The sequence below is a fragment of the Mus caroli genome, chromosome 1 (genome assembly GCF_900094665.2).
Source record: "Mus caroli chromosome 1, CAROLI_EIJ_v1.1, whole genome shotgun sequence".
Taxonomy (NCBI): Eukaryota; Metazoa; Chordata; class Mammalia; order Rodentia; family Muridae; genus Mus; species Mus caroli.
In genome coordinates this window covers 113,088,967-113,101,142 of record NC_034570.1, presented here as the reverse complement: position 1 = coordinate 113,101,142, position 12,176 = coordinate 113,088,967, and positions in this window count along the sequence as shown.

Genomic DNA, 12,176 nt, shown 5'->3' with positions numbered 1-12,176 from the left:
AACAAAACAAAACAAAACAAAAAAAACCAGACTACACTTGCCACTTGCTTCCTGTTTCCTGGGGTCAGAGGTAGAAGAGTCTGCCTATTAGGGTATAAGGTGGACGGTGGACAGAAGCAGGTATGTGAGGTCCTACTTAGGAGTAGGAGTAAGTGGAAACAGAAAGGTTTCTTCAATGCTGTTTTGAAGAAAATTATAAATTCCACTGCCAACTATTTATAACCCACTAAGACTTGCCCTGGCTGTCTGTAAATTGGGTGTTTGGTCTTTGGTGAATGGCTTCAAAATTCTTGTTTCTTTTCCAAGGTGTGGTTTCATCAACCTAGAAAATCCATAAGCACAGGGCTCGTTTGGAACCATTGAAAGCCTGTTAGCAAATAATACCCTCAGACTAGAAGGCACCCATGAATGCCCAGAACTGTGCAAGGTTGATGCAACAGGACCCTCACATCCTCATGTCTTTCACTCTCACCTTCAGAAGTTGCCAGAGGCCTGGAGAGATGGCTCAGTTGGTAGAGTGCTTGCTGTGTAAGTGTGAGGACCCGAGGTCGGATCACTGGGACCCATATAAGTCACTGGACAGTACTTGTATAACCAGCCATGAGACAGACAAGAGAATCCCCCAAAGCTGGTGGACTGGCTTTCCTGGCATGTTACAAGGCTAGACATCACAAAAAGATACTGGCTCAAACTAGGAGGAAGTGGAGGACATAGATTATCTTCTGACTAACACACACACACACACACACACACACACACACACAAAGCACATGCAAATTCACCACACACAGACATAGAGGTTAAAAAATAAAGAAGTTGCTAGTGTCCAAATCAGCTTTTATCCACTGGCTTGCATTACTTAGTATTGGTTCCTCCCATTTCCATACCTGGTCAGACTGCAGTTACACTTCAAACAACACTTTGCCTCTCCCGATTGTGAAAGAGTAAAGTGCAGTGTCTAAGCGGCCCTGGTGAAACACATGCTGGTATTGCTTTCGTTATGTCTCCTAAGAACTGTCAGTTCAATAACGGTGCAACTGTCTGCAGGATGATTTATACAGCTGTAATATAATATGAATGCCACAAAATCATGATAGAATCCATGCCTTTGGTGGGAGAACTAACATGGTCATGTCAGCATGTGTGTGTGTGTGTGTGTGTGTGTGCTTGTGTGTGAATATTTGGAGAGGGTTGTCTATTGTGGCTTTTAAACTTCTCCACCCCATGTAGAGGTCAGCTAACAATCTAGGTTATCATCAGCCTTCTCCTTCCATCTTGCTTAAGAGAAGGTCTCATGTTCACTGTGGAGTAGACCAGGCTTACTGTTCAGAAAGCTTTCTATTCCCTCATGAGAGTATAAGGACACACGGACACACACACACACACACACACTGGTTCTGGGGTTTGAACTTGAGTCCTCACATTTGCACAGTGAGCAGTTTCCCCACTGATCCATCTCTCCAGCCCCAGTATTTTCAACTATATGTGTGCAGACATACTTGAGTATGTGTGGATGTGTGTTCAGGGAGTGTGTGGGAAATGTGTGCCAACAGACTTGCACAGTGGGATCTAAATTTGAATAGGTAAGTGGGCATATGTGTCACCCAGTGAAGTGGACGAATGTGCAAATCAGGAGATGGACGGCTGCCAACAGAGGACCCAGCATCCTCTGGGTTGCCAAAGGCTTTGTTATAGTTGGTTCCCAGCAGGCTCTAAACCTTAGTCTCTGCCTGGGGATACAGGATGCTCTCCTGAAAGGAGAAATTATTGAAACACTGCTGCAAACCCAAGCTCGGCTGGGCTTTACAGGCCAGGTCCCTAAGAAACAGCCTGGACATCACTGCAGTTGCAAGTCCTAAACAAAAACACATGTGCTTGCTCAGCCTTGAAATCCAATGGCCTTTGAGCTCTGCTGAAGAATGAAGGAAGAAAATCTGAATTATGCCCCCCTGTTTGGAGCCTGGTGTCATTTATTATGCTGACCAAGAACCTTCTGTGTATATCATAATAAAATAAACCCTCTCATTCTCCCTGACACTATGGTGTGTGAGTCCATGTAGTATATGTGTGTGCTCAAATATGCCTGTGTTCTTATGAAGACCGTGTGTGTGTGTGTGTGTGTGTGTGTGTAGAGATATACAGTGTCTTTCTTTATCCCTCTGCATCTTATTTCCTTGATACAGTCTCTCACTGAAGTCAGTCTGGCAGCTAGCAAGCCTCAAAGATCCTTGTATTTCAATACCTCACAGTTCTGGGTTTACAGACATGCATGCACCCATGCCCAACAGTGTTGGGGATTCAAACTCAGATACTCATGCTTGCATAGCAAATGTTCTTACCCACTGAACTACCTCCCTAGCTGCAATCTTTCCTGATAATATCTGGGGATACTGCACTGTCCTGCATCTGGCCTTTGGAATGAATTCATATGTATATGGATTACAAATCAGAGGAAGAGTTTAAGTATTTCAACAGCATGAATATTGATCACAGACTAGATTAAGAGACAGCTAGGAGGATTTCTTCATAGGATCAAATTCTGCCCCCACCCTTTGGGCTGTGGCTGGCAGGCAAAGACAGACATTTATCAATGCAATAATTTCAGCTCTGAGTAAAGATGCACCTTTCAAAGATTGCGAGTTTAACAAATCAGTGCATTTTGTCCTTAAATTTACTCTGGTGACATTTTTGGCAGCAGCACTGCTGGGCTGTAGGATAAGACATGGAGAATGTCCAGGGAAGGATTTCCCACTCCCAGCTGCTGCACACCGAACTGCATTGTCTTGGGAGGGATGGTGATGATTAATGATGTCCAGGTCCCTAGGACCTACTCTGCCCTTCCCCCTCTCCCATTCCGTAGGCTTCTATGACAGGAGGAATGGTTTACAGACTAGTTGAGGGTAACAGATATCAGGTCTTAGATCCAATCTAGTTTAGTGTCTTTATGCATGTGTGTGTGTGTGTGTGTGTGTGGTGTGCACATGCAATTGAAAGTCAGAGGCAATGTCAAGATTCCATCTCCATCACTTCCTGCTATCTATCTATCTATCTATCTATCTATCTATCTATCTATCTATCTATCTATCTATCTATCATCTTCTATGTATCTACCTATTATTCTCTATCTGTGTATCTATCTATCTATCTATCTATCTATCTATCTATCTATCTATGTATCTACCTATTATTATCATCTATGTATCTATGTATGTTTCTATCCATGCATCTATCTTCTATCTATCAATCAATCCCTCTATCTATCTATCTATCTATCTATCTATCTATCTATCTATCTATCTATCTTCTATGTCTCTATATTTTATCTATCTATCTATCTATCTATCTATCTATCTATCTATCTATCTATCTATCATCTATCTATCTATCTATCTATCTATCTATCTATCTATCTATNATCTATCTATCTATCTATCTATCTATCTATCTATCTATCTATCATCTATCTATCTATCTATCTATCTATCTATCTATCTATCTATCTAACTATCTTCTATGTCTCTATATTTTATCTATCTATCTATCTATCTATCTATCTATCTATCTATCTATCTATCTCTACCATTTATCTATGAGTGTTTTCAGTGTGTGTGGTGTGTGTGTGTATGTGTACAAGTATAGCTATGCATATGCCATGGTATACATGGAGACTTCAGAGGACAACCTCAGGTGTAGATCTTCACCTTCTACCATGTCTCTTGGTTTGTTTGTTTTCCTTCTGCGTAAGTCAGGCTAATTAGCTGGTGAGCTGCTGGAGATTCTCCCATCTCTGCACACACACACACACACACCCCTTCCCCATCTTCCTGCAGGAATTCTGCATTATAGATGCACAGTATCACACCTGGCTTTGATCCAGTTCTGAGAATATGAACTCAGGTTCAATGCTGGCACAATAATCATTTTACCCACTGAATAATCTCCAAAGTCATCCACCCAATGTTGTGAAACAGGGTCTTTGATGTAGGTAGACTGGATAGGCAATTAGCTCTAGAGAACCACCTGACTTTGGCACCCACCAGGCCTAGGTCTACGGTTACAGATTCCACTACAAAGCAGCTTATTTGTGGGTGCTGGTATCGAAACACAGGTCCTTTGCTTGTGGAGCAGGCACTTTACTAGATCATCCCAGCTGTAGTTTAGCATATTTTAATAGACAGGCAGAGCCTTGCTTTGAGCCCTTCCACCATTGTCTTTTCACCTTTTACTCTGATCCATCATCCGTCTCTGTACCAGATCCCGACCTTGCTTGTTTTGCATGGTCCCTGTCCCTTCACTCAGACTGCAGTCTGGCTGCTGAGACCTACTTCATGCATTTGCATGGTGTGCCTTGCTGCCCTGGTCTCTGTGTTTCCTCCTCTGGTGACTCTCACTCCCCTTCCTGCTTAGTCTGCATCAGGGGCTCTCTGGGGCATCCTTCACAAGATAGGACCCAACCCGAATCCCTGCTGGGTTCTCATTAGTTCCAGGGATGCAAGCCCAACTCTTGGCCAGCTCCAGCTGGGTTCTGAGAATTACTGCAGGAATGAGATTTAATAGGAAGAGGATTCTAGCTTATTGGCTGTTTCCAACAGGCCAGGAAGCACCGTGCAAAGAAGCTTTGTGTGTGCTGCTACCTGGCATTGTCTGCAGGATGTGTGGGCTCCCTGTGGGCTAACCTCTGCAGAAGCTGGATAAAAAAAAAAGAGCTGAAATAACTAGCCCAAGGTCACTCAGCATAATCGGTGAATTGAGCACTCAGGGTCTGGGCTAAGAAGATGCTCAATCAGAAATAAAGACCAAGTTTATTTCCCCAGAACCCATTCAAACAAAACCTTGCTCTAGTGGCAAGTGTTTATAACGCTAGCTCCAGAGAGGCTGGATCCTATGTTTAGGTGGCCAGCTGGCCTAGCATATGTGGATAAAGGCTCTTGCTGTGCATGCATAAGGACCCAGAATTTAGATCTCAGCACTTATGTAAAAACCGGATGTGGATGCACATATGTAATGCCTGCACTGCAGTGGGAGTGGGGTGTGGTCAGAGACAGGAGGGTCAAGAGGATTGCTGGCTGCCTGCCTAACCCCCAGAATGAGAGACTCTGGTTCAAAGAACTAGGGCCAGAATTGAAAGAACAGGACACTCAGTGGCCTCCGTGTGTATATTCACAGGCATGTGAATCCACATACCAAATGTGTACAGACACCCCACACATACACACTAATAAAAGAAATAAGAAAATAAATCAAGGTAGAGAGTAACTAAAGGAGACACCCAAAGTTAACCTCTGGCCACTGCATACATGCACACACGTACCCACCCATCAACATAGGTGTATGTGCATCACCATCATAGGCACCCACACACATGTGCACATACACACAAGATAAATAAAAACAAACACAAGTGAATAGCCTGAGTTTCACCCCTCACTGAATGCTTTTCTTCTCTCCTACACCTTTCAATAATGGTAAATCCAGTCACAGTAGAATTTTCACAGCATTTATATCCACTGGGCTTCGTGCTAATTCAATGTTTGTTATTTTCTTTAAAAACATAGCATTAATTTGTTTATCATAAAATTTACCTTTTAAAAGTGTACAGTTGAGAAACTGGTGAGATGAAGTAGTTGGAAAACATGCCTGTTACAATCTAAGAACATGAATTGGATTCCGGAACCCACAAGGTAGAAGCAGAGAACAGAGTTCTGTAAGTTGTCTGACACCTGACATCTGGGCCTTTGCTCGCACACACAGTAAATATGCAAAATAATTTAAAAGTCAATGCTTTACAAAAAAGGTATACAAGTTGTTTAACCATTGCTTATGTCATTAAATAACATTTTTATAGGCACCCCTTGCCCAAAAAACTATACCCTTATCTATATGAAACACAATTTTGCTTTCAGATATAGATGGCATATCCTATACATTTCATAGTAATGAAATCATGTCATACATGGCCTTTAAAAGCTCCTGTGTGTGTATGGTCTTGGTCTTAGGTGGCCCCTATGAATGGGCCTTATGTTTGACCCCCAAAAGGGTTGGGTTGGGACCCACAAGTTGAGGAGCACTGATCTAAGGAAAACAAGTCATGCTTCAGAAATCCAGACTCAGCCACACAATTCCCAGCTAGGAGATTCATGCTCAACCTTCCAGCTCTTTGTGGCCTCCTTGTCCTTAGCAATTTTACAACATCACCTGAGACCAAGGTCTGGCACAAGAGGGAAACGAGGAGACACTTTCTGAGGGTGCACCTGACTGTGTTTCTTTGAGGCCATGTGTGTGTTCCTTTGACCCTACTCCTCATTTTCCATTGTTGTTCACCAAAGATGCCAGAAACAAAGGGGTTTATAGGCTCACGAAGCCTAAGAACCTATCCAGCAGCAAAATCTTTTTAAAATGAGTAAAATTGGATTACATACCCACTTTCTAATGTTTCTAAAATGTTTTATTTTGATCTCTGTCTCTCTCCATCTGTCTCTGTCTCTCTCTCTCTGTGTATGTGTTTGTATGTGCGGTGTGTGTGTGTGCATGTACGTGTGTGTGTGTGTGTGTGTGCTGGTTCCTGCAATAGCCAGAGTCAGATAGATTCTCTGGATCTGAAGTTTCTGCTTGCTGTGTGCCTGATGTGGATTCTGGGAGCTAACTCCAGTCTTCCATAAGAACAGTACAAAGCTGTTGTGTCATCTCTCCAGCACTCTTTCCTACTTTTTTTGATGATAAAACACTGACCTGTTTCTCACTTCAGAGTATGTTTAGCACAGCATAGTTCCTACCCTCACGGTGCTTATGTTCTCAGAGTGTGAAGCCATAGTGAGCTCTGATGCTGTCACACAGTAGTATGGTAGGGTGACAGGTGTGCTGGAGTAATCATAAAAGGGGGGACTATCATAGGAAGGAGTATGCTGGGAATTATTTTCTTGTTGTAACAAAATAACAGGAGAAAGGCAACTGAAAGAAGGAAGGGTTTATTTTATCTAAGGATACACAGTCAGTCCATCATGGTGGGGAAGGCACGGCAGCAAGACTGTGAGACCGCCGGCCACAGGACATCTACAGTCAGGAAGCACAGGGAGATGAATTCTGGTGTGCAGTTCACTTTCTCCTTTATATTCACTCCACAGCCCCAGCCCATGGGAGGTGCTCCTCAGATTAGGGTGGTTCTTCTCACCTCAACTAACTCAATTTAGAAACTTGCTCACAAACATGCTCTGAGGTGATGGCACATCCTGTGTAGGTTAAAAGTCAAGATTAACCTTCCTAATGAGTCCAAGGGCATTGGCATCGTGAAAGAAAGCTAGAATTTGGGAATATTCAAAAGAAGACAAGTATGAAAACAGTTCAGGACTACACTGGGGGTAGGTCAGAACTGGGCATGCTTGGAAAAAAAATGTAGGAAATTGTATCTAGCTAGAACTGGTAGACTTTTGGGAGGGTACCATGTAGAACAAATAATTTTGATTTATTTTGCTTAAGTAAAACAAAGATAAGGAAAACGTTGAAAAGAGGCCCATTGAGTGTGGGGTAGTGTTGAGTTTCTGGAATATAAGCTATTGGCTTGGTACTCCCCAAGAGATAATGTCAGAGCTCAAGGGGTCAGAGACTAGTGGGTCCCTGGAGATTACTGGACATCAGGCCTCAGGCTCACTGAAAGACCTTGCCTGAAAATGAGGTGGGGAATTGAGTAGTAAAGAGATCCTGACCGTGACCTCTGACATCCATACACCCTCACGGACAAGTGCACCTACACATGCACACACACTACATATACCACACACACGCACAAAAGAAGCTGGGGCCCAGTGAGAAGAAGTTAGTTTATTGGGAGTGTGGTCTGAAGTGAGTATTAGGACCTAGTCTCCTTCCTGTTTCTTTCTTTTACTTCCTGGATGCCATGGTTCCACACCAATAGGGCCAATTGACCATGGAGAAAAGCCTTCAAGACAGCTATCTACTCTCATGGTGACAGAGAACTGACTGACACGGTAGCATAGTCAGAGATAAGGACTCAAGGACAAGGAATGAGACTCTATCCTGGCATATGGGATGGACCCTTTATATCTAAGCCCAAAGAATATGTCAGAAGTTCAGCTCAGAGTTGGGAAGAGTCAGGTCTGATTTTTAAAGTAGGTTTCTGTTGCTGTGACAAACACCATGACCAGAATTAACCTGGGGGAAAGTAAGATGTATGTGATGTATACTTCTATGCCGTGGTGCATCACTGAGGGAAGCCGAGACCACAGAGGACCCATGCCAACGAGCTTGCTGTCCTGGCTCACATCCAGCCACATTTCTTATACCTTCCAGGACAACCTGCCCAGGGGTGGCACAAGCAACACTTGGGCTGGGGATGCCTACATTCATCATTAGCCAAAGCAATGCTCCACAGACTTACCAACAGGCCAATCTGATGGAGGCATTTTCTCATCTGAGGACCCCTCTTCCTTGATGATTCCAACTTGGTTTGAAGATTGCAAAAAATGTAATCAATCAGCATACTTGGTTTGAAAGCGCAATTGAGAAGTTCTCCGTTCTGCATGTGGTCATCACAAGTAAGACTCCTTCTGAGCTGGGTGCTTTTGGTACAATAGCTGCACTGGTCACATGGGATCTTGTGTTAGAAAATTGCTCAGAGGAGTTGAGGGACTTATCTAACAATAAACAGGTAGCAAATATCAAGAAAGAGGTTTACTCCTTACACATGAGTTGTGCAGTACTCATCCTGACATTCATGTAGCATTTGTAATGATTTGGAGCTATTTTGCCAACAGAGAGACTTCTGTGAATATTTTCTTCTGAATAAATCTGAATTTTTTATATATGTAGGTAAACATGTATGAATGGCTCTCTCTCTCTCTCTCTCTCTCTCTCTCTCTGTATGTGGTATGTTTTCAGAGGTCAGAGGACACTTCAGATGTCATCCCTTAGGCTATACCTTTTTTACATTGTTTTCTTTTTGAAACAGGGTTTCTGCGTATAGCCCTGGATGTCCTGGAACTCACTTTGTAGAACAGGCTGGCTTAAAATGTATCAGGATATGCCTGCCTCTGCCTCTGCCTCTGCCTCTGCCTCTGCCTCTGCCTCTGCCTCTGCCTCTGCCNCCTCTGCCTCTGCCTCTGCCTCTGCCTCTGCCTCTGCCTCTGCCTCTGCCTCTGCCTCTGCCTCTGCCTCTGCCTCTGCCTCTGCCTCCTGAGTCCCAGGATTAAAGGCATGTGCCACCACTCTTGGCTCATTTCTTACTTTTTTGAGAGATACTTTCATTAGCCTGGAACCACTGATATATGGCTGGATGGGTAGCCCCAGGGAAGCCACTTATCTCCTTCTCAGCACTGGGACAATGCCTAGCTTTACATAGGACCCAAGGATCAAACCCAGGTTCTTATGCTTGCAATGCAAGTATTGTGCCAACTGAGTTCACACCTTAGCCATCAGCCTGAAGTCTTGTCTCATGCATCCTGCTCTGTTACTCTCTGCTTTGTTCTCTTGAGATAGGATCTTTATTCGATACTTTTCTATTGTGTTAAAATACCATGCAGCAAATGCAGAGTTCCACATCCAAATGTTAGACAGAGCTCCCAGAGTCCTTTGGAGGAGGAGAAGAAAGGATTGGAGGATCCAGAGGGACCAAGAACAATAAGAGAACACTCCCCACATAATCAATTGACTAGGACTCAAGTGGCCTCACAGAGACCAGGGAGCCTGAATAGGTCTGACCTGGGTCCTTTGTATCTATGTTATGGTCGTGTGACTTTGAGTTCTTGTGGGAATCCTAACTGTAGAGCAGGGCTGTCTCTGACATTTTTGCCTGCCTTTGGGACCCTTTTCTTCCTCTTGGGATGCCTTGCCCAGCCTTGATGTGAGAGTATGTGCCTGGTCTTATTGTAGCTTGTTAGCCTGTATTTCGTTGAGATCCATGTATGGTCTGCTCTTTTCTGGGGGAGATAAAGGGGGGAAGATGTGTGTGTGATGGGTGTAGAGGTTACAGGGATGAGGCAGAGGTAGGTAGGGGAGAGAGAGACTGGGGGAGGGGAGGAGAGGGAGGGGAAACTACAGTAGGGATATAATATATGGAAGAAGAATAAATAAAAAGGGAAAAAACAAAACAAACCGAAAAAACTCACCATGACCAAGGCAACTTGTGGAAGAAAGGATTGTTTTGGCCTTACAGTTCCAGAGAAATATGGGTCCACACTCATCATGAGTGGGACATGTGGTGCAGCAAGCCAGCATGGGGTTTGGAACTGGAAGCTGCAAGCTGAGGGCTCACCCACCCTAGGTGAAGCACTTCCTCCAAAAAAGCCATACTTTCCAAGCCTCCCAAACAAATGTGGACGGAGTGTTCTTATGGGGTGAGGCATTTCATTTTAACCACCACAGGTTCTTCCTCAGAAGCTGGAGCTGATCCTCAGTGATCCTCTTGTCTCTACTCTTTACAGCTTTGGGATTGCAGGTGCACATGTAGTCATGCCTGGCTTTTTCCATAGAGCTGGGATTTGAACTCAGATCTTCACACTTTCCTAGCAAGTGCATTTACCCACTGAGCTATCTCCTTAGGCCTCCCTGGTCCTGACTTTTGCCTTTTTGATCCATATTCAGTGATAAAACCTAGTCCAGTTTGGGTTGCTTGCTCTGCCTGAAACATAGGTGCTGATTGCAAGATCGGCATCAAAACTAGGAGGCTGCTACCTCTTCCATCCTTAACAGGTGCTTAACCAACATTCTCTCTTACACCTGGGACTTTGATGCTGAAAGCCTGTGGCTCAGTTTTGCTATAAGTGTTCAACTATCTAATACTAGTATTTCTGTGAAATTTAATAAGTTACCTTGCCTCTAGGAAGATGTCATCATGTCAGTAAAAATGCACATTGTCTGTTTATGTTCTTTGTATAGCTTGGTCTCCTAGTTCATACCATCCTCTGAGAACAGGGATATGCTCACACAATGTATGTACACACCTGTAGGCTCAACCTGTCATTGAATGAGAACGCACACAGCTGAGGGGGAGGAGATGGTCGCACAGGGAGAACTCCTTGCTTGCCTGGGGAGATTCAGATGGAGGCCTTGCTGTGGGGTGGGATGCAGGGTTGAGGGTGAGGTCTACACCTGTGACACATCTCCCTGCCCTAGGGCATCCTGGGATCTTGTCACTAACCTTTACATTCCAAGCATCCTTTTGGAGGGTAGTGCCTGGGGATGTGAGTGAGGCTGAACTACTCAAACCGGGCAGAGAAATCTCACCCATGTTTCTGATTCATTTACACTCATAAAGAATATGTTGTTCTCAAGGGCAAAGTGACATGCACTGAGTGCTCTAGGCTGTCTCTACTGCTCAGTCCCTGCTCCCAAGAAAGGACACATCCTCATTGCCGAGAGAAAACAAATTCAGACTGTGGAATCCTCCACCCCAGAGGCAGAAACAGCAGGGCGGTGCACACAGGAGGGTCCTCTGCTAGCAGGAGGTGACTCCCAATGATGTGCCTCCCAGGTGTGACTGGGAACTGTCTTCTGCCCTTCCAGGAGCCCTCTCACACTGATAACATGGTCTTCACCTTAATACATTTGTTTTCTCTTTCCCCTCCTGGGCTCTCCCTGGGGCAGGAGCATGGCTGCCCTGTTGGCTGCTCTAAAGGCTTTCCCAGCTGTTATTGTCCCTCTCTCCTTCACAGGAGCTGGTCTGGAGCCAGCCCACTTAACTTCTTTTGTTTCTCACTTTTATTAACTGAGATATTGAAAATTCCCTCAAATCCCTTATTCTTTTGTAAAACATTTGGCTCAATAACTGTGGGTCTTGTGGTTGGAGAGATGGCTCAGGGATTAAGAGCTGTAAAGCCCACGCACTGATCTTGCAAAGGAACAGAGTTCAGGTCTCAGTACTCACATCAGCAGGCTTACAAGTGTCTGTAACGCCAGCTCCAGAGGACCTGGAAGCTCCTCCCGACTTTATGGACATAGATGTTCATGTACACATGCACGTGCATGCATTTATAATAATGACAGTGATAATAATAAAAAATAACAATAAATATTTTTAAAAACAGCTGTGGATCTTGATCTCCAGGGAGCTGGCCCAGCACTGCTGTTTTTTCTTTCTTTCTTTCTTTCTTTCTTTCTTTCTTTCTTTCTTTCTTTCTTTCTTTCTTTCTTTCTTTCTTTCTTTCTTTCTTTCTTTCGTTCTTTCT